General features: G+C 41.6%; 1 protein-coding gene and 1 long non-coding RNA gene across 15 annotated transcripts in view; both read left to right on the forward strand.

Annotated features, from left to right (window-relative positions):
- dlg2 (discs, large homolog 2 (Drosophila)) overlaps positions 1–26,704 on the forward strand; it is a 229,376-nt gene that overhangs the window by 83,648 nt on the left and 119,024 nt on the right. The gene's annotated exons all lie outside the window — the stretch shown is intronic.
- On the forward strand, positions 10,107–13,388 carry LOC115019482 (uncharacterized). The gene is made up of 3 exons (XR_003833485.1): positions 10,107–11,303; positions 11,460–11,583; positions 13,152–13,388. It is a non-coding gene; the product is annotated as an uncharacterized LOC115019482 (long non-coding RNA).

Genomic DNA, 26,704 nt, shown 5'->3' on the forward strand with positions numbered 1-26,704 from the left:
TAAATTATTGAGAGTTTTTTTCAGTCACAGTACACAAAGTACATACACTCAAATGGGTAACGGGGAAGTATTATGCAAAATGCACTTTTCAATGGCTTTTCAAAAATAAATGTGTCATAGAGACTCCCAGTATGAGAATAGACCATCCTCTCTTTTTCTCCTACTATCAGAAAATGTGTGTGAAAATTAGCTAATGTCAGTGCACAGCAGGATTCACTTCAAAACTGAAGGTTAAGAACTGATCGATACCAGCTGTCAAACTTGGAAGCTGTAAGCTTCCCAATGTTATTTAACTTTGATTGACGTTAGAACCCGGTTGCTAACTCGCTCAGAGCAGAAAGCTGTAGTGGCTTGCTGGACAGTGTGTAAAGTTACTGCAAGGCCAATCGTCCATTATGACTCACAGATGCACTTAGCGTTACTGTAATACTAGTATTAGCGACGCACTATTGCAGCTCCGTTGTAGTTCCAGTGTAACATACTGTATATTGGCATACGTTCAGCAGCCCTAGGCCTCTTCTGTTGTGTTCTTGTAGTCTAGTGTTGCATTGCAAACAACAAAGTCTCACAATTATGCTTTTTGCACCTTATACTCAATTTATAAACACAAGTAACACTCAAAGTCAAATGTTCTGTGTAAAACATGTCTTTCACCGTACTTCATGGAAGTGATTTCTACTTTTATACAGTTTGTAGCTGTTGCCATAACATTTAAGATGTTTTATTAAACTTTAACTTTTTCTCTTGTCACTTAGTAATCACCTTTAGTGCTTCTCCTTCATTTAAATGTAGCTGCCGTTGTACATTGTTGGCCCTGATAAAACATGACAGGAACACTGGACCTGCCATGTTTTACAGATCTTCTGAGTGACCTGATGCTCAGTATCTGAAGCTCCTGTTTGATGAGATGTTCCTGAACTCTCAGGTCACCATGTGTCATGATTCAATCAAGCGATAGTCACAACACTCTGTCAAGCGTCTTTGAGTTTCCAGAAAAACGCTATATAAGTAAAAAAAAAAAAGGAAATGTATTAACACAGCGGAGGGAGCACTGGGGCTGGGGTCTCGGGGGGCAACGGGAGCACAGGGGCTGGGGTCTCAAGGGGCAGCTGGGGAACAGCTGGGACGGATGTCAGCAGAGAACCGGCAGCGGGGGTCTGTGGAGGTCCGGCAGCGGGAACGGTAGTCTGCGGAGGTCCGGCAGCGGGAACTGGAGTCTGTCGCGGCCTGGCAGCAGAAACTGGAGGCTGTCGCGGCCCAACAGCGGATACAGGGGGCTGTCGCGGCCCGTCAGCAGAAACAGGAGGCTGTCGGGGCCCGGCAGCAGGAACTAGAGGCTGTCGCGGCCCAACAGCGGATACAGGGGGCTGTTGTGGCCCGGCAGCGGAAACCGGAGGCTGACGCGGCCCGGCAGCAGAAACAGGAGGCTGTCGCGGCCCGGCAGTAGGAACTGGAGGCTGTCGCGGCCCAACAGCGGAAACAGGGGGCTGTTGCGGCCCGGTAGCAGAAACAGGGGGCTGTTGCGGCCCAACAGCAGGAACAGGGACTAGGACCTCGAGGGGCAGCTGGGGAACAGCTAGGATCTCGGGGTCTGCAGAGAAGGCTGGGTGACGGCCGGGGTCTGCAGAGGCGGCAGGTGGGCAGCCGGGGTCTGCAGAGGCGGCAGGGGGGCAGCCGGGGTCTGCAGAGGCGGCAGGGAGACGGCCGGGGTCTGCAGAGGCGACAAAGGACCTGGAGACGGTCGTGCCCTGGCAGCAGAAACGGGGGGCTGCGGAGGTCCGGCAGCAGGAACGGGAGGCTGCCATGGCCCGGCAGCCAGACCTGGAACTGAAGCAGGTACTGCTGGGCAGAGTGGTGGCTCAGATGCAGGAACTGCTGGAATATGTTGTGGTCCATCAGCATTAGCTGGGGTGTGAGACTTTATGTGCCACCATTTGAAGCTCTTGCTATGCAGCCTGGCAGTCCTCCGAGGGCCAGGTGACTGTGAGCTCTTGTCCATTCACCGCAATTACAAAAAAAAAGAGTCTGCAGGGTCAAAAAGCTTGTCCAATATCTTGCGGCAGGGAGACGGCCGGGGTCTGCAGAGGCGGCAGGTAGACGGCCGGGGTCTGCAGAGGCTAATCGCCATTCCCCCAACAGATCTATTAAATCCACCCGCAGATCAAACAAATCATCGTCTTCAAAAATAGCTGGGTCCATTTCTTTGTTGGGATTGTACTGTCACGGTGTGGTGAAGGTGAGGACCCAAATGCAGTTCACTGGACGATGACTTTAACAAAAACGAGCAAAGTACAAAAATATAAAGTAACAACAACACAAACGAGCAGGACACGAGCAGGACACGAGCAGGACACGAGCAGGACACGAGCAGGACACGAATGACAATCCCACAAGACACACTGGGGCAGATAGGGATAAATACACAGACAACAAACGAGGGAACAAGACACAGCTGGGGAGAAAGGCAGAAACACAAGGGCAGAGTAAATGGACACAGGAGGAACACATTAACAATCAGAAAGGGAGGATAAATACACAGACATGAAGTACCACCAGACATATAACAAGGGGGAGTGAACACTTCAACATAAAACAGGACGCCAAAGAACAAGCAGACTGTTACATGTTCCTCCGGTAGTCCACCACCAGCTCTATGGTCTTACTGATATTGATGAGCTTCAGGGGATTGTGGTTGCACCATTTGACAAAGCTTTTTATCAGTCCTCCTTCTACTCCTTGTTGTTGTTGTTGATGCATCTAGCAATGGAAAAACGTTTGGAAGTGCCAGAGTTGAACCGGAAGTCTGTGTAAAATGTGAAGAGGAATGGCAACAGAACAGTTTTGCTAATCATAACCTCAGAGACACAGCCATCTTCTGTGATTTATTGAGGCCAGCCAGTGAGATAGTCCATAAGCCAGGATGCAGTGTTGCAGTGCAGCTGCATCGCCAGAAGATTATCCCTTAGAAGGCGGGGCCGGGTGGTGTTGAAAGCACTGGCAAAGTCAAAAATGGTGTGACAGGGCCTTGTGTGTCAGAAAGAAGATGGCATTTTCTACTCAGATGTTTGGCTGGTATGCAAACTGTAGTGTGCCCAGTGACACAGGTCTGTAGTCATTGATGCTGGGATGTGCTTTCTTTGACACTGGAACGATGCAGGAGGTCTTCCATAGATTGGGCAGTTTCATCAATCTCAAGGAAAGATTGAAGAGGTGCTGGAAGAGTCCTGCAAACTGCCCAGCACACGCTTTGAGAACCCTGTGAACTTTGTTGTTTCTGTTGGGGTCTGGAGAGCTCTGTTTCCACCTGGCTGGGAGTAAGAGTGGGACTGGGAAATGGTGTGGGCTGCAGATTTCTCCCTGATTTTGGATCAGATCCGCAGGAACGTGTGCAGTTGTTGAGTTTTTGGAATAGAAGCGGTAAATTGTGGTGGTATTCTTCATATTTTGGATTTCTGGAAGGGTAAAGTGCAGTTAAACGTTAGATAGGTTCACAAGCTGCATTCAAACCACAATTATGCCTACAGTGAATATGCGGAAACGGCAAACACTGACCAATCAGAGCAGACTGGGTATGGGAGGGGGCCTGAAAGAGACAGCCACTAAAATGGAATGTTTCAGACACGGGGTCAATATAGCAGGCAGACAGAGAGAAATAATGTGTTTTTTGAACATTCAAGTTTGTAAACATGTTATATTAGAAACCAGTATGAAATATGTCTCCTTTAAAGCTGCTATTCTGCTGAACTGTGCTGAGCTACTTTAAAATAGTTTTTCTGACTTTCCTAGATGTTTGAAGTAAAGTAAAAACCATTCCTTTAGTTCAGGGCAGACATTCTTTGAAGTCTTGTTCGGGGTAAATATTTAAACTTCCAGTTTTGTGTTGTTTAAACACATTCTGGTAGAGAGTTTCAGTGTTAATGATTATAAAAACACAATTTAAGAGAGAAGCTGGAGCTCATACCATCCTAAAGACCACAAGTTATTATGATAGATGCCAGTTATGTTTGTAATATAATTGTGTGTATTTGTTTAATTGTTAGACTACTGTGCATTGCAAGTTATCAAGTATCAGGTATCATTAAATAGCAACAAGCCTATTTGTAAAGTGTTTTACACCAGCTGGAACAACAGAAAGCCCTTATCACCATTTATATTATAGATGATGATCTCAATCTGTGCATTGTCATATACTATGCTTGTAACAGCAGTATTCCTGCTGCCACACATACCTGCCTTTTATATTCTTTATCCATTTTCACATTTCGTTTTTAATGAAAAAGAGGTCTACATCATTTGTGCTCAACTTAATGCTACAGTACTTGCACTTTACTTTCTTCACTTTCTGTTTTTATATAATCCATTCTTGCTGTGTACACTGTAGCACTGAAAGTACACTATTTTTGCAAACAAATCCAGTATATGACTACTGCATTTTACTGCTACTCTGCGACTTTCTGGCTGGATATTCACACACAGCCAGAAGGTTGGCTAGCCACAACTGTTGCCACTTGATAGGTTTAACTGGCTTGACAGTAGTTTTGAGTGTGATGAACATGGTGGGTGATGTTTTACTGTAAACTTGCAGTGATTGATCAACTGCAGTTGCCTGAATTTTCTGAAACTCTTTTTGTTATTTTACTTCTCTGGCCTGCACACGTGGCGACCAGCAGTCATAGATTGGAGTCCTAGTGTTGGTGTTTTTATTTGTTTTTAATGTTTTTATGATTCCTTTCCTTACTTGTTTTAGTGTCGATATGATTCAGTGCTCCTAGTGCTGCTAGTCCAAATGGATATTCACTATTCTCTCTGTATCTTGTCGCTTTGTGGATCTTAAATAGTGCCTTCGACATCAATGTGGTCATGCACAGGGATAAGACGCAGTACAAACGAGATGTGCTGCTGCAGCTGACCTTTGTTTAGTTTAGCTCGCCTGACAGGTATCATGGTACAGTTACCAGACTTTATTCTAAGCATTTCTCATGGAACCTGTGGTGCAACGAGGGTCAAGAGGAGGAAGCGGGGTAAACGAGGCAGTGTCAGACTACGCTTGGGGAAAGTTCAATCCCTGAGGAACAAAGTGGACGAACTCCAGGGAAATGTTGTTGTGGTTGTAAGGGTCTTAACAGTTGTGATGGCTTCAAACACTCGTTTGAAAGATTCTCAAGACACATTTGGAATATTTTTTAAATTCCTATTTGTACATCATTGGCTTCACATAATTTGAACAATGATCTTGATTTGGATTGGATTGGATGGTAATTTATGTCCACGAGGGGCAATTTGGTTAGTAAACAACAGTAGTCATAGTAATCATACATTCAGTAGATGCCATTGTAATACAATTGCAATGAGCTATAAAAGCACCATGAGTACATCAGTCCTTTGTTAAAGTGTGTGTAAAGGAACTCAGCCTACAGCTTCTTTAAAAACCCAACAGTCGAGGGTACAAATGATCTCAGATATACGTTTGATTTGTCCCTTCTAGGGAAAGTGTACCTCCTCCCTCTGCTGGAAGAGGATTTTGAGGGTCCAACATAATGGCGCTAACTTTATATACATGGACAATATTATCATTAAAGATAGTGCCAATGGTCTTTTGGCAAACTTTAGCAATCTTTCCTAGCCTATTTATGTTGGCCATGCTGAGGTTGCTAAAACAAAAAAATCATTGCAAAAATGTAAATTGAATTAATAAAAGATTAATAAAACAAAAGAAAAAACACTCGCTGCTTAGGGCATTTGCGCTTATGTGGTATGCGCCCTAACCAATCGGCTATTGGGTCGCCCCAATAAGCATCTCTTCTGTCTTAGAAACATTGAGTCATCACACCATTCGATGAAATTGTCCAAGGCTGGAGGATGGCCACTTCATGTCCTGTAGGAGTTGGACAATCACAGAATCAACAAACTTGATATTGAACCTTGACTCAAACATCTTCTGGCATTCATTGGTGTAGAGCACAAATAAAAAAGGTGTCAAAGCACAGCCCTGAGGAGTCTTGTAGAACACACCAGGGCCTCAGACAAAGTGTCATTAACACAGATTCTCTGTGACCTCGTTGTCAGGAAATCGACAAGCTAACGTATAGTACCAGAGTCAATGCTAGATATTTCAGATAGCCTGCAAAATAGAATATGAGGCTGCATGCCATTGAAGGCTGATGATAAATCTACATATGCGTCTTCCTGCCCTCCTGGTGCCCTCCTGCCCTCCTGGTGCCCTCCAATACAATCCAGCAGTGTGGCATCCTTGACCCACTTCCTTGTTTGATTTGCAAATTGAAGTGTGTAACAGTGTGCTTTGTGTGCTTACTGTTTTCTGTTTTTATTGTTTATTAATTAGATTGTTCAAATTCTTAATTAGAATACATTTTTTATCATTTTCAATTTTTGAAGTTGTAGGAAGGTAATAGAGACCTTACACATGAACATATATTAAGGTTCCACATAGTAAGTTTGTCTCGATGTTTGCAATAGAGAAAAGAAACACCTGCAAGCACAGCAGATGAGGGTTCACCATGCTCCTGCTGAAAACAATGAACATCCAGTCAGCTGTCATTCACCTACTCACATTGCTTCTTTTTTTGCCAGACTGATACCATAAACAAAATGTGTGCAAGCTTTGCTCCTACAGAATGAAAAACAAATGTATGTGGTCAAATACTTGTTTTTCTGTTTGAAGTCACACTTTGTTGTGCTCTGTAGTGTGTGTCACCTCGTGAAGTATCCGTGCTGCAGCATAGTCTGCCCAGCCTGTGGTTCCCTCTTGGCTGAACTCCCTACAGTGGGGCGGGGTGTGGGAGGGAACTTGTTTGCCGCAGTTACCGATGCAGCGATGGGGAAGCAATTCATTGCTGTCCCACAACACTGACAACGCTTGCACACACATACACACATGAGCAGCCAGTCTGAATGCTGCCAGAGAGCAGGCAGGAGTTTGAATAGAGCACATTCCAACAAGGGAGATAGCAGGCTGAATCTCCACACTCACACTCACACACGCACACACACAGACACATTTTCATACACAGGCATGCAGGAGGAGAAGGAAAAGAGCGTGGAGGTAAGGAAATATTTCCTTCCATTCACAGTTTCTTTTTTGCAAGTAATAGGTAAGTGAGAGGGAGAAACTCTAGCTGTATGTGAGTGCATGTGTGTGCGTGCGAATAGGCATATGTATACATTGTGTGTGCCAGCCCACCCTGCAGTCTGTGGTGGTAAAGAGCTTGAACTCTGTAGCAGAAAACTGCAGCAAGTCTATTTTTCTTCCAGCCTCTTCTTAACATCACCAGCACCACAGTTCGGTTTAACTATTCAGGTTTATTTACCTCAGCCTCTGAATCATTCATATATGTAAATCTCAGTGGTGAGGTACTGTACGTCCTTTTGTATGCTACAATCTGCCTTATTTGTAAAAGCAGGAGATTTTCATTCACTGAATACACACAAAACAGCCAGTATTATAAGGATGAAAGTGATGCTGCAAACATTTATTGTAGTTTACTGACAATTATTAATTGCTTAAATCATGATGCAAAACCAACAAACAAGTTATGGTTGCATTTTCTCAAATATGGTTATTTGCTTGCTTATCTTCCCTTTTTACTATTTTTTGATGAGATGATCAATGAGTTAATTAGTAGGTAATCTGTAAGGAACTCTTTCTAGGTAACATTCGGTAGCAGTCACATAGAACTACTTTGATGACGAGATATTTCCCATCTCATATACTGTGTGATATAGTATATAGTGACAGCACATTACATTGTGTAGTGTTTGTGTTCAGCTGCCCAGGCACTACAGATGGACAGTAGCTCGTAGCTAATCATGTTATAAAGCATATCTTCTCTTATTAAAACTGAACTAAACTGAAACTACATTTAGATCTGTATGGCAGTTCTGCACCTAGAAGTAAACCATGACAGCTCAAATGTTAAGGAAAATATTGGTTTATTACAGCTTTGATCCTGTTCAAGCTGTATTTCCAAACTGTGAGGATCAATTAACTTAACAGGAATGATCCTTTAATAAAGGACCTGGTGCATGTTCTGGTGAACTGGGCTGGATAAGATTTAGATTCATTGTTTCATCTGTATCTTTGCTTGTGTTTAATCTCTGGATGGGAATTACGTTATACATGTTCAATTTCCCAAATGATGCAAAACATCATAAAACAGTTTTGCACAATGTTTACTGTTTCCCTCAAAATGATTTTCTGAGCAGCCATAGGACATTTTTGTGTCAGTGTGATGTTGGCGGGCAGCTGCATTCTTTGGAAAGATTTTAATTCAGTGCATGAAATATCAGTTCCATCTACCACAAAACAACACGTTGGTGATCATAAGTACTTGAAGTACGTTGAAGCCTGTGGCTGCCATAGTTTTATGAGCTGTCACTCAGAGGAGGATTAGGATGTAGTGTGTTGGGGTCAGGCATGGACAGTTATGTGTTTTATCCTTCTGCTAGTCTCCTTGTTCAGTGGCTTTAGTCTTCGTCACATTGTAGGTAAACAGCAGTTTTTGTTGTATTTCAGGCACTTCAGAGTATACTGTATTAGTTATATAACAAGCATTGTCAACAGACTTTTTTTCATCTTGACAAATCAGAATCATCTCAGCCTCCTTTTGTGGGAGCAAGTAAGGTGGCCTCTAGCCCATTCATCCTCTCTCTTTCTGTCTTCCTCTTCAGCTGCCTCTCTGTCTCCCCTCTCTCTCTCTCTCTCTCTCTCTCTCTCTCTCTCTCTCTCTCTCTCTCTCTCTCTCTCTCTCTCTCTCTCTCTCTCTCTCTCTCTTTAAATGAAATCTCAAAAAACTCAAATTCTCTGAGTTTGAAGTTACATAATAACATTTATAAATAATAATAAATATTATTGAATTTTTTTGTTGTTGTTGTTTTTACCTTCAATTGCCATAATACACCATGTACCCAGGGAGAAACCAACGCCATAGAAGGTAAGAAGTTTGAAATTCAAACTTTAATCTGTGTCACAGACTGCAGCCAATCAGAAACGGGTCAGTTTTTTATACATACAGTATATATAAATATATACAACTTACTTTTCACATTGAACAGGTGCTCTTTTATTAAATAAACTAAATGCTTATGTTATGTTATTTATCTAATTTATGTGCATATTTCAGTGTCTACTGCGTTGCTTTGCACGTTCACATTCTCTCCTCTGTTTCGCGAACACCTCCAGTCAGACACAGAGCGGAGGAAAGGAGAGGAGAGAACTACAAAGTGCAGAAAAGTAAAAAATCCAACACAGTAATTATAAATGGAACGACGTCGACGGCAACGTTCAGAAACTCAGGCGAAAATATCCACGTTTTTTAAAGGCACACAGCCTGAATCAGCAGCAGTTATACAGATGTTAGCTCTGCTGGTGTTAGCTTTGCTGCTGTTAGCTCTGCAGATGCTAGCTCTGCTGATGTTAGCTCTGCTATAATGTTAGCTCTGGTGTTAGCTCTGCAGATGTTAGCTCTGCTGGTGTTAGCTCTGCAGATGTTTTTTTTTTGCCTCCGCACAAACTAGGCATACTGGCCTACATACTACCGCATCCACCTTTCTCTTTTTTACACTTGCCATGCTGCGTTCACTGATGTCAATGACAGTTTAATATTGAAGTTTTTTTACATGACGTGACCACGTGATCACATGCCCCGCTCGTGTTGTGTTCAAGGAGCCTGACCTTGGCCAGGAAAAACAGTCAGTCAGTCGCCTGTTTTATTCTATTGCTGACTAGATTTGGATTAATTTTTTTGGAGTAGATTTTTTGCGTGTGTTTATGAATTACCTCACAGGCCGTACACACAAACACCCCCCCAAAGACGTGTGAACGCCCCGCTTTCTAAAATATTGCTACCACCCCCGTTGAGAACCACTACTCTAGATGGAGTCAAGAAGTGACTCATTTAAATAATGTTTGCTTTAATTAAATTAATCTATTTAAAATGTATGTGTAATGTTTTATAATGTATAATAATAATAATAATAATACATTTGATTTTATAGGCGTCTTTCATGGCACTCAAGGACACCGTACAGAACATAAGGTTAAAAACAAGGAACAAACAAGGAACAAAACAAAGTCAGACAGTCATTCACAAAAAAAAAAAAAAAAAAAACTGAGAACAGAGAAAAAAAAAACTTAAAAACAACAATCAGTTAACAAATGAGTAGTTATTAAGAATTTGCTAATTTAAAACGATGAGTTTTTAAACCAGACTTCAATGCAGGGAGGGAGTGGATGTTGCGGATGTTTAGTGGGAGAGAATTCCAGAGACGAGGGGCAGAGTGGCTGAAGGCTCTGGGCCCCAGGCGGGCAGAGGGAATAGTGAGTTGGGAGGCAGAGGAAGATCGGAGAGAGCGAGAGGGAGTGTAGGTGTGAAGGAGTTCAGAGAGGTATAAAGGTGCAAGATTGTGAAGGGCCTTGAAGGTGAGGAGCAGAATTTTAAAATCAATACAGTATTTAACTGGGAGCCAATGAAGTTGTTGAAAAACCGGAGTGATATGGTCTATGGAAGGAGTTCTGGTGATGATACGGGCGGCTGTATATTTAATGGGTGTAACATAAAATGTATTAATCATTTCACCTATTAGATTATTATTATTAGATCAACTCAAAATAAATGTGTTTATTGGGGGACTACCTTTTGAGCATGTGCAACAACGGTTCTCTCACAGCCTTTTCTCCTGGCTGCAACAAGATCAGTGGGCTACTGACTGCAGGTGAAAGTCCATTCTTTGGTACTGTAAGTATTTGTTTTATGTAGTAATTTAGAATTTGTTGTCAAATAACTTTCATTTAATGATGTTGTCATTTTCAGTTAAGTCCGAGTTGGCTACCTAGCTTGCAAGCTAGGTAGCTGTCATTAGCATTTTAGACCTGACCGGAGATCAATATTTCCTACAATCAACATTAAATGGCTTAGGTGCTGCACCTAAGCGCCTCCATATGAATGTAGAAACCACCCAGAATTGTGTAGTAACGTACATTTACTCCATTACATGTAACATTACTTAAGTAACTTCTTTGAGCTAATTGTACTTGTCAGAGTAGTTTTAATTCTGCATACCTTTTACTCTTACTAGACCTTTAGAAAAAAAGATCATTACTTTTACTCTGTTACATTTGGATGTCTTCATAGTGCTACTTTAATTAATGTATTATTTTATGGTGGTCAAACTCTGTCCCAGGTCTGCTGGCGCTGACTTCTCAACCTTGTCCCACAGACGACTACAGATCGTGGAGCAGAGGCCCATGATGGTAGAGATGGCCTGCCCAGTTGCAGCAGAGTGAAGTAAATGTGTATGTTTGTGTGTGTTGACCGTTTTTATTATTGTCCATTATGATTAATGGCTGCACAATTTTAATTTGCCAATAATTCTACATCCCTATATGGTAGTAATTATATTAAACACGTGGTTGTATTGTGTTTGTTAATAATATTTTCAAGGTGAATGCAGAGTTCTTGCTGATCAACACCAAGCCACTTCTCAGACAAGCCCATACAGATCTTCAAGAGCAAAGGAGGAGTGAAAGGGCAAAGGATCAAAGACGCCCTTGCTATTACATATTCGGTAAGTACAAATGCATAATACATCATTTCCACTGTCTTAGGGGGGTAATTTGAATGCGTTCTTGTCCATGGCTGCTCATTTGAACAAATTTGATTAATGGCCTGCTTATATAGCGCTTTCATCCAAATAGTTTTACAGTGTTTGCATTTGATTCACACACCAATGGCTGTGTAATTCACGTAAGGCAACCGCTCGTTGGGGGATTTAGATGTTAGATGTCCTGCTAAGGAACTATCTGGCCTTTAGACAACCTGCTCTGTGACACCACATTTTGCTAAATTCTGTCTTGATTCCACATCAACACCAGGAGGAGTGCTTCCTGAGAAATCTTGTCATCTACCTCAATGAAGATCCAGACTCTTTCTTCAAGGAATATCTGTTGAGTTTATCACAATATGTCTCCAATGTAGCATGTATTTATGATGAGAAAATCTGATGGAACACCACCATCCCTACCAATGGCTTGATGTCTTATCCTATGTCTAAACCTCAACGCCTGGCTCGTGTGTATGGAGGAAGAAAAAATAACTTAACTATCGATAAATAAATGTATAAATACAGGAATAAATAGGGAAATAAATAAGTCCATAAAATATTGAAATAAATATCAAAATAAGAAGGTAAATTCATAATTAACAATGAATACAGGAATGAATACATAAATAAAAGAATAAATAAATGCTGAAATAAATAGTGTGCTTTACAGACTGTACAGGATACAACACCCTCTGTCCTTAGTCCCTCACACCACATAAGGAAAAACTCCTTAAAAGAAATCTCACAATTACAGGTCCGACATTGTCCTTGCATATCTACACACCGACTCCACATACATTTTAGTGCACTCCGTTTGATGTAATTGGGTGTCATTACCGCCGACGTGAATAACAATCTTACTGTATTTCTGTAAGATTAAATGTGCTTCTGTGTTGCCCGCTCTGGCCCCTTGAATGCACGTGACTATGGTCGCTGGTGTCTCAAACCTCACCTGTCTCAGAATAGTGCTACTGATAACCAGTGGGGAGAACCTGTTAGAAACAGGCTTCTGATAACACTTCTTTAGGACAGTCACCCAGTCCCCCGGCTGCTCGGGCCCCGCCGGGGGACAGCTAACAGGAGTTACCTCTGGTCGGAAACGTAGGATAAACTAGAAATTACAAAACAATGACGTTACCCTCAAAAAGTAGCTTCCAGTCGGCAGAGATCACTGATCTGTGAGACCTGCTGATTTGAGCTGCTGGTGTGCCAGACAATCAAATGTCGAAATACATTTTGAAATAAATAGATACATGCATGAATAAACCAATAAAAGATGATAATCATCAATGAATCTTTATTACCTATATTTAAATTACATTTATTTCTACATGTTTGTACAACTTTATTTATTTCTGTGTCTGTATGTTAATGAGGTTGGTCCTAACCTCATTCTTAAGCAGTATTGGTCAATTAGGCAAGCCAGACAGAAGCAAATCGGCTTATCTAAACTACAGTTGATGGTTTAAATGTCTGTTTGTGGTGTTCAGTTTCTTACTTAACACGTGTTGTGTGTTTGTGTTATTGTTAAGGCCTTCACCGCTGAGGATGCAGAGAGGGACTTCACAATCACAGTCATGTTTTCTTGGTTCTAACATTTAAAAGCACTGTAAGATGTACTGTACAGACACATTTGGAGTTGTTTTAGCTTTCATTTTTTGCTCAGTCTGTTTATTCATACGTGTTAGAAAAAAAGAAACGTAGGCACGTGGATGGTCAGTTTTGACCATGCTGAACTTATCTTTAAACATTTTCAATAAAAATATTGCAACCAGGTTTTGTCTCATGTGTGTTTTAATGCGGGATCAAATTTTGTTTTACCTTATTATTTAATTTCCAATTATTTATAATATATTCAGTTAGACAAATGTAAATTAATTCAGTTTAGTTAATATAATCATTTGATATTAACTGTATTTGATTAAGATAATTACTTGGACTAACTTAATTAAATTATATTGCATGGATGTGCTTAGTTTTGTAATTTTTAGTAATTTTGGACAGAAAACGTGCCCAAAATTTAATTGAGTTCATCCAATGAGTTATTTCATTATAACAAGAAAATCTTCAAAACTCAATAAATGATTCTGGTGATATTCTGTATGTTTCTTATTGTCAACAAACCCCATGTGCAGTGCAGACAATGAATGGATTTTACTAATAGGAAAGTGATATATGTTCTTCATCTGCACTATACAGCTCAAAAGACTGTTAAACACACATCAATGAGCCACACAGGGTGACATGTTCCTTCATTACCATGAGCACACATGTTTATTTAGACTCAGATCCACATACACTGTCCTGCCGCCCAATACTCACTAGAGCTCCAAATATGTATTCATCTGCAGCTGAAAATAGTCCCCAACAAATGTACTATTTCCTCTTTTATTTCTTCCTTCTTTATTAAAATGAAACTAGATATTTGTCGGGTGTTTGTTAAGATTCACGTCTTCAGTAGGAACCAAAGGACTTGGAGCGCCACTGACAGAATAAGGACTAAAACATTGTTGGTTTAATTGTTTTTATGGAATTGTTGACAATTAGAAAAAAATAGAATATTGCCAATCTTCACAGGTTCTAAGCTGATGATTCACAGCTCTGTCCTTCCCGCTAGACAGCCACATTGCCTCTGCAGATCTCGTCCTGCTTCATCAATATCTCAATGGATCTCAAAATGGATAATGGAACACAGTCTTCAACTTAGTCCCACTAAGACTAAACTTCTGGTGATCCGGAAGCCCGCCCTTTTGTTCAGCACATCATCAGTATCCAGGCTCAGCTCTGTCAAGTCTAAAATAAATCCGGGCATCTTGACCAACTAACTTTCACTTGGTCTTGCTACTTCCACTATGTAACATCAGAATGATCTGAACATATTGGACTGAATATGCGGCTCAACTCCTTGTACAGACACAGGTCATGTCATGCTTTGTTTACTGTAATGCCCTTATGGCAGGGCAAATTGTGCAAAATGTGGTGGCACTTTTAAACATCCTTCTGTTTTTAACTGCTCCCCACTGGTTCCCTGTTGCTGTTTGCATCAAGTTTATGTCACTGATGCTTGCCTATGGAGTGGTCACTATACATGTATCACCTACCTGCACCCTCCAGTCAGGTTTGTGAGCCTCTACTGCAAGGCAGGAAATGTCAATCCGAAACTCTTCTCCTGTGTAAAACCTTGGTGATGGAATGAGTCATTTAACTAAGTGAGCAGAATCCCTTTCTTTTCAGAGAGTACCTACTCACTTAATAGGGGTGGGGGAAAAATGTATTCACTGAAGAATTGAGATTCCTTTCTTCTATAATCCTGAATTGATTCACTATTACCAAAAGTACATTTTTATAATAATGTTGGTTCACAATTATATGTTGACGAAACGAAAGAAGCGGAACTCAACCGCAAGGACATGCATCACCCAGACGGTTCACAGCACTCACACTCAAGAGTAATGTCTTGTTGCTTTAAAATAAAGCAAGCATTTGGGCATATTTTGGATTAGCTTTGCAAAAAGAAGGTGATGTTTTTAATAAATACTGAGTACCCCATCACCCAGAGACTAGCGTTAGCAGAGCTCAGCACTAACAAACAACACACACTGCAGCATTTTACAACTAACTAAAGGCCCTGTCACACAGTGCCGTATGGCAGAAACGTATGCCGGCGCATATGAAAATTAGCATATACAACGTATATGAACGTATACAGAGCCTATTGATAGCGTATCATGTACTTATACAAAACGTATCAGAACGAATGGCCAACGTATTCAACGAATGCCCAACAGATACGTAATGCTTTCCTAGCGTATTCCTTCGCCATAAGGCAGAAACGTATGCCGGTGTATATGGAATATTGGGAATACACTGGTGTACTTTGTTGAACGCTGAGGCCGTGAAACGTTTTTTGAGCATATTCAAAAAATGTTTCACGGACTCAGCGTTCAACAACATACACCAGCGTATTGCCGATATTCCGTATACGCCAGCATACGTTTCTGCCATACGACACTGTGTGACAGGGCCTTTACAGAAGAACATCTGAAGAAGATAACTCAGTGTAGCGTATAGACTCTGACTTCCTTAAAGCTTTGCACGAGAGAGTGATGAATGACCTCAACACATTCAGCCTCCTTTTTATGCTTTCAACTGAAACACACAACATCACAATAAACTCCACTCTTCTTTTTAATACAGTACTATTGTAAAGTACATTAAGGATTTATGACACACATGGCATGTTGTGGAACCTTGATTCTATGTAATGCACACAGAAAAACATGTATTTCATTCATTTGAGACACATATGACAGAACATGGCTGCATTCTGTGTAATCACATCCACTTATGAAACTGTGTTTGTATTCCTCTTGAATGGACATATTTGTAATTGGATCATTAATCTAGTGTGGGGGAAGTGCTGTGTGTAAACATCACAGTTGGTTCAGTTTACAGTTTGGATTTCGCATGCTATTTGTCACTGAGTCATGGGCTCTATGGTGGTGGTTTCATCTGAATATTTGCATCCAAGACTAATTTCAGTATAAAAATGTAAAATGTAATGGAAATGACCTCAGTATTTGGTATTTGAAATAGTAATACATCAACTGACATATGAATATGGATTTTGAATGTTGACAGTTAATGCTGGCATTCTGTTGCTTGTGTGTCATGTTGTTGTGTGAACATAATTGCAGTATGAATGAATGAGTCCTGTCATTGCTGTGAGTGCATTCAGCCTCGTTCTATACTTCTCAGGACACAGAAGTGTTAGTTAGTTAGTTAGTTAGTTAGTTAACCTGAAAACCACCTCAACAGAAAACTTACAATGCTTACATTCACACTGTATTTAGGAAAATCAAGTCAATTTATATAAATATATATGATATAATTATATTTATAATGCCCAATATCACAAATCATTTGCCTCAAGGGGCTTTACAATCTGTACCGAATACGACACTCCAAAAGCAACAGAGGAGCAACCACTCTTACAGGACAGACAGACAGACAAACAGACAGACAGACAGACGACATGTAAGATATAGACAGGGAGGCTTTATTTTGAGTTGACAGTTTCACCGAAGAAATGTGTGAACCTGCAGTCATACTGTATGGCCCAGTTAAACGTGTAAAAGGGCAATGCAATGTGTCAGTTTAGTTCCCACACTGGAGTGTGTGGCTTGCATTTTGCATGTGCTTGCATACACATTTGTTTCATATATTTCATAATTCTTTATTAGATGTGCTGTGGAATTGTTTCTCACTGGCTCCCTGATTAATTAGTCCACATTGACCTCAGTCAATGTTTTTTACAGTTTAATTGAGTTTTTAGTTCCTGGCCCTCTTTGTTTACACGTGTCATCCTCAGTGTTACGGTTCCATCTAGTGGTTCACTTCAGATAACACTGTACTGTATACTTTATATGTATACTGGTGAATCAGAATGTATACTTCACATGGTACTGTAGTTGTGTTATATATAAATGATATACTCCTCACTCGCCATGCGTGTGATCTCATCCTCTGCAGCTTTCCTGCAGACTGACGACTAATGAAGAGTCATGTGTGAAAGAACGTTAAATAAGAAGTTTGAAACAGCTGTGGCAGGGTTACATTTACGTTTTGTGTATTGACCCAGCATGATACACAGTAACACTTACAGTACTTTACCTTACAGTACAGCAGAGAAACAGGGAAATCCAATGTGTACTAGACCAGAGGCACAACCATGTGCTCTTAATATGTAGCTAGGGCATACACATTAAAAACACTGATGTGTGTGCGTGTGTATATGTATCTATCTATATATATGTATATATATATATGTATATACATATATATATAAGCAGAAAATCAGGTAGCATTACATTCTAACAGAAATATGTAGTTAGACCCAGCAGGTTGTAACTTGTAAGAAGATTTTATCCCACTGTGGGTTTGTCATTATTTAGCCCTTCACCCAGGGCACTCACCTCTTACCTGGGCCGAGTGCCAGATGAAGGCGTGCAGTGTTGAGCCGTACACTACTGCTGTTGATCTGTCGGAGAGCTTCTTGGCTTTGGCTGTGGTTTGTGCCAATAAAGGGCTGGGTAAATGTAACTGTGTGGAAGAAACTAACTCTAATTTGAGCTTTTAGCAAGTGGAGTATGAGGATAATTACAGACATTTATTTGTATGAATGGTTCATTAACATTACAGAAGTATGTTTAGGGGGAGTGATGAAGAAACGGAGGAATACTGATGAGGTGAAGGGATAAAGCTGGCCTTATTTTATATTTTAGTTAAGGTCAACAAATCCCATTAAATACCATCAACATGGTGTTAGTCCGTCTCAATACTTTCCGACATAAAAATGGTTAACACATATAGTTTCATGTTTAAAAATGCTCAGGGATTCTGTTAAAGCTGTAGTTTTAGAGCATATAGAGAACTTTTCTAGACACATTGGATGCATAACATCTGACCTATGAGGAAAGCTGGACAAAATCATTGTAATGAACTGTTCCGACAAATTAAATGTTTCATTTAAAAGAATGTCCTGTTAACGTTAATACAATTGCACATGAATGCATCATTCTGGCAAGCAATGAATTCTGACTTACACTGCTGCATGTCAACACATGCTTTTGAAATAAAGAAACATAAATACAGATATTTATATTCATGGAAAAGCTTTTGTATTTGTAGTTTTAGGTGAAACCTGGCCAACTGGGGGCAGCCCACTACATCAAGACTGAGAGAAACTCCTTGGTTGATGTACATAGCAGCAACATACTAAGTATACGAATATGAAAACAAAAACAGTGACAATAATTTTTGCACCTGATCAGGACAAAGTTGATTTCGGCTGACTTAATGACTTAATTCTTTCAAAAAAGGAGAGTTGCAGGATGGTTCGTGTGATCGAGGTAGAGTGGGAAGAGAGAGATAGAGACACTGGGCATTCCAGACAGAGAGAGAGAGAGAGAGAGGGAAGGGGAGTGTATGTTGGGGACAGAATGTGAGTGTGTGTGTGTGTGTGTGTGTGTGTGTGTGTGTGTGTGTGTGTGTGTGTGTGTGTGTGTGTGTGTGTGTGTGTTGTGTGTGTGTGGGTGGGTGGGTGTGAGCAAAAGCCTGTATGCAAAACCTCCCTCTCATAAAGCGTGAACCCTCTTTCTAGCTTTCTTGTTCAGTCCGACTGTCGCTTTTCGTCGTTTTGCCTTGAAGCTCTGTGCTACTGCAGAGTCCATTCAGCGGGTCTGTTTTACAAGGATGTCTCCTATAGTCAAAAGCCCAGAGTGCACCCCGGTGCTGTGCCACTGCAAAGTTGCCTGCACAAACAACACTTTGTCGCTGATGTTTGGATGCAAGGTAGGTTGTAGAAAATGCTCTTTACTTCACAGGAAGAGATACCGTTAGCTGTGTTTTTCTATAAGCTGACAAGTAAAAAAAAGAGAGCAACATTTCTGAAAGGCAGTTCTAGCACAGTTTTGTTTTTCTATCTGCAAACCTTGAAGCTCTATTAATGCTTACTGGGGCTTAATGAGGGCATATTTACTGCTACTGCTAATACTACTAATATTTCTGCAGCCCTGTACTGTCAACCTTCATTTATCGTAGTGACATGTCAGAACTACTCCTCTGCCTTTAATGTGCTGTAAAGTCAAACAGTCGTCCGGTTTTACTCCTGTTATAATGATTTAGATTGATTAGAAAGTGAATACTTGATCCTTTCACACTCTCACGGAAGCTCGTTTAGATTCTGAAACTGAATTCTCAGGGTATTTTGGTTTAAAGTTACTTCTGATGGTAAGCTACTGCCTGCATGTGCTTTACAATATTTAAAAACAGTGGTAGACCTTTACTGTGGAGCTGGAAGAGTTGGCAATGGTTCTAAAACAAGATTTATTCATGTTCTGTGCTTTTTACGGGGAGGTCATTTTTAGATTTTGGATAAAATACATTTCATCACATGTTTAGCAGCTCAGGAAACATGGACTGACATTATATCTTATTTAGGATGAACCCTTAGTAATTGGAGATAAAAACCACCACTTCAGAACAGTGGAATAGTGTGTGTTACATGTAGTGGACAAGTTGAAGATGAGAGAGTTTCTGCTGTTGTGAGGTTGAAACATTAATGATGCAATTTATTTAAATAATCTAAACAATGCAGATACAATTATCACAGGGTTAAAATGTTTTCTGTTCAAACATCTCCTCTTATAGACAAGAACTGAAAAATATTTACACCTCACATAACCAGTTCCACACAGAGAGGGAAATCATTGAGGATAAAAACTATTCTGGTATTGGATTGGAAAAAGTCAGATTAGTTCATCTCTAAACAGACTAACTTATTTTCATTAACCATAAATTACTGTAATGTGAAAAACTGTTAAGAGCTCAAACAACAGACAAGCTTGAACCCAGGTTAGGATAAAATAGGGCCAGAACCAGACAGGCAGTAAGAACAGGCAGACACACCTGAGAAGGGGCTCGGTAGAAAACCATCAATCCAAGAGTCAGGCAGCAGTAGATCAGGCGAGACAACCTGGCATGGAATGAATGGTGATGGGCATATACTGCAAGACTGAAGAGGGAAATGGGAAGCAGGTGAGCAAGTTTGTGGGGAAGTTCAGGTGATGGCTATGGCGGGAAAGGCGTTACTGCAGGGCAGGAGGGAATGTCTGAATCTGAAGTGCCAGAGATGTGCTCATTCTTCTGACTGGAACACAGTTTAAACAGTCAAATTGACCATTGAGGTAATTCAGACCTCAACTGGAGAATTACTTTGCAAAAATGCTTTTTCTCGTCTATTTCCGTCCTCTAATTTTAATTTAATCCTCTAACTGTTTAAAATTAGAGGAAGTGATCAGAAAGTTTTCATGTCATGGACCGTTTCTGTCTTTGATTGTTCAGAGACTCTTCCTCTTCTCTCCTGTCCTCTTCTCACTCTTTCCATACTTCCTGTCTCACCTGTACTACCTGTCCTCCTGTCTAACAATGGTATACATGAAATAAAGTACTTGATTAAGCAACCTACAAGAATGAAATAAATGAACTTGCGCTAGGCATTTCTATATTTCCAATACTAGAGAAAAAAACTTGCCAATCATGACCATCATCAGCCAAAATCATTTGAAAATTCAAAAACATAAAATTTAGCTGACACATATTTACAAAACATGGCTAAAAATGACATTCAATGTTTATTCTAAAATAAATAGTTGAATTTCTGTCAGATGCTTAATAAACCTGTAGAGGAAATTGGTGGAGATAATGTAAGGGCAGGCCAGCATGGCTAGTGCTCCAGCATCATCAGTCTATTCCATCCCCCCTCCAAAGTCTCAAACATCAGTGTTAGTTGCGAGCGCTTGGGGACGATTGTGCTTCTGCTACTCACAGCCCCGCCCGCTTGCGGATACTGTTTTGTGCACTTGTATCGCATGCACACACACCTGGTTTGCCATAGCATCCGACCAGTTTAAAAGAAAAAGCGGAAGAAAAGGATGTGAACTTATTTGGACCATGAATTTGTGAACTATGAATGGGAACTAGTTTATTTAATCTGTGTGAACTGATCTTTGAGTTAGCTCTTGTATAGTGTAAATATATGCAACTGACGTTTAAACCCTGGGGCCACCCCCAGTATGCTTAATGTGGTGTTTTAATAAGTAGCGAGGCCGGCAGCGGAGCCTTTGTGGTCACTAACTGCGCTTTTGAACAACGGTTTCAATGTCTGTGGGTGTTCCATTTTTAATCCTCGTTCATGCTCTGGATGCTTAAAGTAGAGATAAGAAGTGTGTTGCTTTGAAGATTTGTATTTATAGCAGTGGCGCTAATCATTTAGCATCGGCACTGCATCACTGTTGAATGAATAGGGGAAACACTGCATCAACTTCACTGCATCAAATCCTCAAACTGCGGACACTGGTCTGTTTAGCACCATAGGATTATTCCAAGTAATCCCATAAATAACACTAAAGCATATTCAACCTGGAAAAACACCTAGAACGTGTATGGGTACAAAATCCATCGCTCAGCTAAAAAGAGTCTGACGCTAACAAAAACCCAAGATGACAACAGGAGTATGTATGTTTTCATTGTAAAAACAAGACAAACAGAGGCCAGGTGCTCCTCCTTTTCCCCATAGCTCAGCTTTCCCTCCTACTGTCTGTAGGAATTAGGACCATAGCAGAGAATGGGGGAAGAGAGTCTAACTGTAGATATATAAAGCCACAGAAAGAGGTCAGTGCACACAACCGCTAGGAGATTCCACACTAAATCTGCACAGAGGCTCTGAATCTGCCCTCGGCCATGCCAACCCACATTTCCATCTCATCTTGATTCTGCTGTAGTGAACATCAGAGAGAAGGGATCCTCTCAGTGGAGCATGACAGTGCCACACGTGAGCGGTGACACTTTGTACACAGCCCCACAACTACAGCATATTATAAACCTTCACGTTGAGAGGAATCACTACAGGAGAGTGTGACGTGTGACGTTCATCAGACTTAACCAAGAAATCAATTTGTTAAGTACAAACATAGCAACGTGACATGATAAATGAAAAATGTCATAGATGGGAGATACATTCCCTCCCGGTGGATGCAGCAGGGATTACAAGCCACCAGACTGCAAAACCAATAGTCAGCAGGGAAGTCAGGACAAGGTTTGCTGCCCAGCTGTACCATATCAGCTGGTTGCCCTAGTATGGCAGCTAAAAGGGGGGAGGGAGACAGTGGAGCGAAAATAGACAATGCCTGAGGTGAAGAGAAGACAACTAGAGGTTTTGATTTGAATACCTGTTTTGTTTTGTATGTCTGTAGAGAAATAAGTTAACCTGTATAAGAAAACTAAATACACCGGATTTAAGTTTGACAACTATGTTTTGGCTGTCTTCATTTCCTGCACCCACACCTCCAGACATACCTGTCAAACCTCCCGTTTTTCCCGGGATTATCCCGTATTTTTACTTCTATCCCGTATTTCTCCTGTAAAAATATTTTCCCGTAATTATCCCGTATGTTTAACCCTTAAAAAAACAACAAATAGGCCTAATTAAAAAAAGTGTAAAGTGGCCCCCGGTAAAGCAGGTGGCAGTATTATGTTTAACTTTAGCTGAAAAACGTTATCCGCCAGTAAACACACAGAAGAAGAAAACAGGAACAATAACACAAAAGGTGGATGAGAGTCACAGTGAACGGGAGATAGATGGAGATGCAGTTGTACCTGCCAAACAAGTTAAAACTTTATGTAAGTACCAAATGAGAGGATACCTTCTCTTATTTAATAAAAAGCAGAGTCGGGCAAACTCATGCTTTTTGTAAAGTGTACCATTCAGATGTTAGCATCGCACACGGCGGAAAAATCGTCCAAGCACAAGCACGAGGCACAAACACATTCACTGTCAATGACTTCATGTGTGACAAGAACTGTGTCGGAGGACCAAGTGACCAAAGCTGAGGGAAAGATGTCAATGCTTTGCGCTAAAAATAAGGTAGCCTTCAGCTTCTGCGTTGATTTCAGTCGCAGTGTCGCGACATGTTTCCCGACTCTGCCATCGCAAGGAAGTCCTCGTCGGAGAGACACAAAAGCCACACAACTCATCAATCATCAAATAAATTGATGATAATAACGCATCAAATAAAATACATAAATCTTATAAACATGTCTGTACAAGTAATACATACCTTAAATAAACATACATTTCCTGAATGTATATACCCGTCCCTTATGTGTTTATTCATTGGTGGCTGAGAGCTGTTAAAATATGGGCGGAGTCCGGCAAAAGATTTCCCTTATTTTGAAATTTCAATGTTGACTGGTATTCCTCCAGAGCTCCCAGAGGAAAGCTTCCAACCTCTCAAGAAGTCACAATATATATATATATATATATATATATATTCACCACTACTTTTACCACTCTTTCATGAATAGGTTGTACACCGAGGAGCGAGAGGACGCTGGCGCTGCTTGTTCGCCGCTTCTCCTCCTGCTAGTACTAGTTTAAGCCTGTTGTTAGATGTTACCTTTAAACATCTAACTTATATCTTCTGCTGACTGCATTTCTACTGAATTACAAACCATGTTTGGATAACCGCTGCTACCTGTTGCTGGTACTTTCCACTGCTATCGACAGCTCCCGGACAACTAACTCTAGCTGGCTAGCTAGCAGTCTGTCGGCTTCCAATGAGCCAGTCAGCTCCTACAGTCAGGTTCCTGTTGCCAGAATTAATTTCAGAAATCTTAAAAACATCAACACAGACATCATGACGTTGAACCTCCAGCAAATCCCCTCTGCATTGGATTTCTACAATCGAACACTGAGCAATATCCTGGATCTCCACGCTCCGGTGAAAACAGTCACCTTCTCACGCTCAGCACCCTGGTTCACTTCAGAGCTACGGAACATGAAGGCAGCTGGGCGTGTACTGGAGAGGCGTTTCACAAAATCTGGACTCAGTGTTCATAGATTAGCCTTTCAAGAACACCAAAAAGCCTACTCAGAGTCACTCAGAAACACACGGACACAGTTCTACTCCAATATCATCAATAAAAACCCTCCAAGCAAAAACTCCAAGCAGTTGTTCTCCACCATAAATCATCTCCTCAGGCCACAAACTCTTTCACACACCGACACCACAGAAGAGCATTGCAATAGCTTTATTACTTTCTTCAAGACTAAAGTCGACACCATCCACTCTTTTCTCTCCAGTTTCTCTGCTCAGTCTGTCCCTGCTGTCAACCCATAGCCTGGGATTTTCCCACCTCTTTGCGTCTTCTTGGAGATCTCTCAGCAAGAGGTTGAGGACGTCATCCGCAGGATGAAACCTTCCACCTGCGCACTGGACCCTTTTCCCACAGCCCTGGTAACATCCAACATTTGTGCTCTAAGCCCCCTGATCACCAAAGTCATTAACCTCTCGCTCCAGACTGGTCATGTCCCATCTTCTCTAAAAACTGCCGTCATCAGACCTCTTCTCAAAAAACCCACCTTAGACCCGGATGTCCTCACCAACTACAGGCCCATCTCCAACCTGCCGTTTTTATCAAAGGTATTGGAAAAAGTAGTTGCAGCCCAGCTTCAGGACCATCTCAAAGCCAACTGCCTCTTTGAGAATTCCAGTCCGGTTTCTGTTCCGCCCACAGCACAGAAACAGCTCTGCCGGCTGACGCTGGCTCCCCATCTCTCCTCATCCTCCTGGATCTGACTGCAGCGTTCGACATGGTTGCCCATCAGATCCTCCTTCAGCGCCTCCACTACACCATCGGACTCTCTGACTCCGCCCTGAGTTGGTTCCAGTCCTACCTCTCTGGAAGAACAGAGTATGTATCCCTGGGAGGTGCAAGTTCGCAGATGCTGAACAACTCGTCCATGCCTTTGTCTCCTCAAGGTTGGACTACTGCAACACTCTCCTCATCAGGATTTTAAGCGGGAGCCTTCAAAAGCTCCAATATATCCAGAACAGCGCCGCTAGGATCCTGATGAGGGTGCGAAAATATAACCACATCACACCCATTCTCCACTCCCTCCATTGGCTTCCTGTCGCATTCAGTATCAAATACAAAATCTCCCTACCCACCCATCAGTGCATACATGGAAATGCTCCTCCGTACCTCAAGGAACTCCTCCCCCAACAAACCTCCACACGCAACCTCCGCTCCTCTAAAAAAACTTTGCTCCACCCCCCCTAGGACCAAGCTCCGCACCATGGGCGATCGGGCCTTCTGCTCAGCCGCTCCTCACCTGTGGAATTCCCTCCCAGAACACCTGAGGGCTCCACAGGCCACCGACTCCTTCAAGAAGAGCCTAAAAACCTTTCTTTTCACAAAAGCCTTTCCGTAAAATCTTATGTCTGTTGTTGTTGTTGTTGTTGTTGTTGTCCTGCATTTTAGCGCCTTGAGATTGCTTTTAGCTTTGAAAGGCGCTTTATAAATACAATTTATTATTATTATTATTATTAATTCCAGAATACCTTTTTTATCTGCACGAAATCTAACATCTAACTAAATCTAACATTGACCGCTCCAACATTTTTTTTTATGACGGTTCAAAAATGTGGTATGGTGTGGATGTGTTATTTACTTCAAATAGTTTTCATTGAATTTTCCGGGAAGGAGAAAGCAAAACAACAACCACAGAAAACACCACAAAGTCCCACAACAGGAAAATGTACCTTGTTACAGCAAAAGAACATATGAAGTAAAGTGACAAGTACACAATAGTTAAATAGAATAAAAGTAATATAAGTACAAGGTGGTTGGTACAAAGTTGTAAAAGTGAATATTGCACATGGCAGTGATAATTGTACAAATGACAAAAAGTGAATATTGCACATGGCAGTGATTATTGTACAACAGTGGTGGAATAGTCTGTTCTTGGTGTGGTGGTCTACTAGGGGCCGTGGTGATTGTACAGTCTGACCGCTGCTGGGAGAAAGGACCTACGGTATCTCTCCGTGAGACACCGCGGGTGAACCAGCCTGTCGCTGAAGGAGCTGCACAGTGTGGACAAAGTGTCCTGGAGGGGGTGGGACATGTTGTCCAACAGAGATGAGAAGCTTGGCTGTCATTCTCCTGTCTCCCACCACCTCCACAATGTCCAGAGGGGTCCCCAGGACAGAGCTGGCCTTCATCGGTCTGTTCAGTCTCTTCCTGTCAGCGGCCAAGATGCTGCTGCCCCAGAAGACCACTCCATAGAAAATAGCTGATGCCCCCACAGAGTCAAAGAAGGTCTTAAGGAGTGCCCCCTGCACTCCAAAAGACCTGAGTCTCCTCAGCAGATAAAGCTGCTATGTCCCTTCTTAAACAGAGCAGCAGAGTTATCTGACCAGTCCAGTTTATTGTTCAGCTGAACACCCAGGTATCTCAATGTCCATTCCCAGGACGTTCACTGGTGTCGGGGGAGAATGATGGCGCCTCCTGAAGTCCACCACCAGCTCCCTGGTCTTCCCTGCATTGATCAGGAGATGGTTCCTCTGGCACAGGAGTGCAAAGTCCTGTGTCAGCTCCCTGTACTCCTTGTCATCCCCAACAGAACCGTTCCCTGCGGGCCCCCATACTGCAGACAATTGTGTCCGAGTGACACTCCCGGGTC

This window comes from Cottoperca gobio, chromosome 14 (assembly GCF_900634415.1).
Source record: "Cottoperca gobio chromosome 14, fCotGob3.1, whole genome shotgun sequence".
Classification (NCBI taxonomy): domain Eukaryota; kingdom Metazoa; phylum Chordata; class Actinopteri; order Perciformes; family Bovichtidae; genus Cottoperca; species Cottoperca gobio.